This window comes from Lactuca saligna, chromosome 9 (genome assembly GCF_052625555.1).
Source record: "Lactuca saligna cultivar CGN05327 chromosome 9, ASM5262555v1, whole genome shotgun sequence".
Classification (NCBI taxonomy): Eukaryota; Viridiplantae; Streptophyta; class Magnoliopsida; order Asterales; family Asteraceae; genus Lactuca; species Lactuca saligna.
This window is the reverse complement of record NC_136425.1, coordinates 44,545,497-44,549,076: the sequence shown is the minus strand read 5'-3', so window position 1 is coordinate 44,549,076 and position 3,580 is coordinate 44,545,497. Positions and strand designations below refer to the sequence as shown.

At 39.5% G+C, this 3,580-nt stretch overlaps 1 non-coding gene across 1 annotated transcript; it reads left to right on the top strand.

The window, feature by feature from the left end:
• Positions 1–713: 713 nt before the first annotated feature.
• Positions 714–820, top strand: LOC145018881 (small nucleolar RNA R71). Its single transcript, XR_013667241.1, has one exon. It is a non-coding gene; the product is annotated as a small nucleolar RNA R71 (small nucleolar RNA).
• The last annotated feature ends 2,760 nt before the right edge of the window (positions 821–3,580 follow it).

Sequence of the window (3,580 nt, the reverse complement as noted above, 5' to 3'; positions counted from 1 at the left end):
GTTCGGTGTTGCTCAGAAGTTGGCCCGGTCTTTTTTCATTCACTTGATGTGCAAGCTGTCCCAGCTGTTTCTCAATGCTGAGAATGGATGCTTGCTGATTCCTCAACATGTTTCTGGTTTCTTGCATTGCTACATCATGATCATTGTGTCTTTTCTCGGACGTGGTTATGAACCTTGTGAGCATATCTTCTAAATTTGCCTTCTTTTTTATCACCGGCTCTTCCTTTTGATAGAATCCCCTCTCCCTCTGTTTGTATTTATCCTCCTTAGCCTTTTTATATTCTTCGTATGGGAGCCATTCCTTCTTCGGTTTCCTCCAGTCTTCATCGTATCTATCGCTACTGGAATAGAATACTTGAGCCTTTTTATTTCCATTTTCGTCTCGATCACAATCCTTAGTGAGGTGGGGGCCGCCACAATTTTCGCATCCTACCCTAATAGCATGGATTGTTTGATCCATTTTCGTCATTCTTCGGTCTAGGCTATCGAGTTTAGCTATTACCGCCGCCATGCTATCGTTCACCGAGTTCACTGCTCCACGACTCACTTCGTTCCTCGGATTGTGATATTCTCTAGAATGCTTGGAGAATTCTTCAATTAATTCCTTTATTTTCGGAGGCGGCTTTCTGGTGAGCGGGCCTTGTGAATCGAGTAGTTGCCTTGTGGTGAAATTAACTCCATCATAAAAGATGGAGACCTCTTGTTGGCTATTAAGGTCATGGTGTGGGCAATTTCTAAGTAGGCTCTTGTACCTTTCCCAAGCTTCATAAAGAGATTCTCCGGGTTGTTGCTCGAAGTTGGCAATGGCTTTCTTTAGCTTGTCTATCTTGGAGGGTAGGCAAAAATGGTCTATGAACTCTTCTTTCATCTTGGCCCATGTGGTGACCGATCCGGGAGGGAGTGACTTTAACCAATCTTTTGCAGCTCCTTTAAATGTGATAGGAAGCATGCGTAGTAGCTGGATCTCGTGAGGCACATTAGTACATTGAAGTAATCTGCCACATCATTTACTTCATCCAAGTGCTTATAGGCATCTTCGTGATCTCTCCCGTGAAAAGGGATCTCCTTGAGTTGAGCGAGAATATGGGCCTTTAGTTCAAAAGTAGCGGTAGCGGGAATTGCGGGTTGCACAAGTCCCGAGCCGGTGTCATCACGCATCCTCTTCTTCCATTCCCCCATGGGGATTTCGTCAATATTAGCCATAGCGGTGGCTAAATTGTCTTCAAACTCGGATGTGTGCTCGTATGTGGGCTCGTTTTCTTCCTCGGTCTTGTAGTCGGTGTCTTTTTGAATCGGGTCCTCGATTGTCAACGATGCACTGGATGCTCCTGATTTGCTGCTCCTTTTCTTGCTAAAAACGGATTTGAGGTTTTTGAGTGGTGAGTTCCTTGAAGAAGTGGGTTCTCCAACGGTTTTGCCTTTGTTTCTTCTTAATGCGGTTTCCGGATCTTCAAGAGGGGGAACCAGAGGCGTATCAGATCCTCGAGTCATGAAACAACTGCAAACAAAACAGAAAACGCGTAAAAGGGAACAAAAAATTAAATCTGATTCATCGTCGTACTCGCCGAGTCTGGGCGATTGCACTCGGCGAGTCCAAGGTAAAATCGGGTTTTTTTTTTACCTAAAAAAAACAGAAATTAACTTTGTGTAAGATGAATCTTACACAAAGGATCGATTGAATTAGAATTTTAATGCTAATTTTAGAACCGTTCCCCGGCAACGGCACCAAAAACTTGATGTGTGTAAAACTCACTTAGTTTTAAACCTACTTTAATTATCAAATAACACACAAAAGGCAGTGAACCTATCAATTGTGGTATAGCTAAATAAGCAGGGTATCGAACACAGGGAACGACAAATTAAATTAAAAACTAATTCTATCTAAGTTGATTAAGAAATAGGGGTTTTTCTCTAGTTTTACAAGACTAAAAACTTACTAACTATAACTAATTTAAGACTAGAAAATAACAATTTAACTAGATTCAATAATTGGAAAGGAACTTCTGTTTAGTTCAACTTGGTTAACTCTATGGTTGATTTCAAGGTAATAGTGCAATGGATTAATTCTTTCATTGGTTACCGATTCAAGTGATTAGGTTCATGTTCACTACCCTAATCCTTAGCAAATAAACTAACTCAAACAGTGGTCAATTGCTTAATTTAATTATATTTACTAGATTAATTATTCGGGTTAAGTTAGACTTGCAATAGCTAATTAATCTATTATTCTTAATTAACCTCTTGTTTGATGGTCATCTTACAAGCTTGCACATGAATTTACTCAATTTTCTTATTAATTCTAGTTTCATATTCATTAATCCTAGACATATAGTATAGTGGTCACATATCATATGAGGTTGATAATCAATAGATGTTCATGTTGATCAATTATCTTCCTATTAACAGAAAATTAATTATTATTCATACACAAGGTTCTTTAGCAAGCTAAAATAACAAAAATTCACCAACTTGGAATTAATCCTACCAATCAATCAAACCATATTGTCAACTTTGTATCCCCAAACAGAAGTCTAAAGATTTTAGTTCATAATTAAAGTAAATAACATCAAACAAACAAGTTCAAGTTGCTTAATCATATTGATGAAACAAAAGAATAAGTAGAATGATGAAATTGTGCCTTAATTACTCCCGGAATTGAATTCTAGCTTCCTTTGTCGACTTCTAGGGTTCTTCTGGCTTCTTAATTGCAGCAAAACAATTCTGAATCGTCCTAGAACTCTCCCTAATCGATCTGTGGAGTTATCTTTAAATAAGCGATTTGACTCGTCGAGTCCCTCTCACATTCCCCGTATTGCGATAACTATCTGGAATTCCGAGTCATTATCCTTCTGATTCCTCGACCGGACTCATCGAGTAGGCTATCTGACTCGACGAGTGGATGCCTTTTTTAGTGTTTTTCTTCTTCATTCCATTCTCGAGCTCCTAACCGCTTCTCCTGCTTCCTTTTGCTTCCGAGCTTCATCTTTGGACTGAAAAACATAATTTAACACTTTTAAGTACCTTTTGTCCATAATATGCGATAATTTAGCTAATGTATGAATAAAAAAACTTTACTTAATACATACTAAATATGCACATATCAGTGACAGAGCACGCTACCTCATGAACCGAATATAGACACCCATGTTTGGTGGATTCAGAGAGGTAGTTATGAGCGAGGCACACAAGACTCCATACTCCGTACACCCAGGGTCAGACAAGATGTATCTAGATCTCAAGCAACTCTACTGGTGGCCAAACATGAAGGCGGAGATTGCTACCTATGTGAGCAAGTGTTTGACTTGCGCCAAGATAAAAATAGAACACCAGAAACCCTCAGGTCTACTCCAACAACCTGAAATACCTGAGTGGAAATGGGAGCAGATTTCCATGGACTTCATAACAAAACTGCCCAAAACTCAGGGTGGCCAAGATACTATTTGGGTAATCGTCGACAGATTAACCAAGTCCGCTTATTTCTTACCGATCAAGGAAACTGATAAAATGGAAAAGCTATCGAGAACCTACATCCGAGAGATCGTACGACTTCATGGAGTGCCAATGTCTATCATCTCAGATA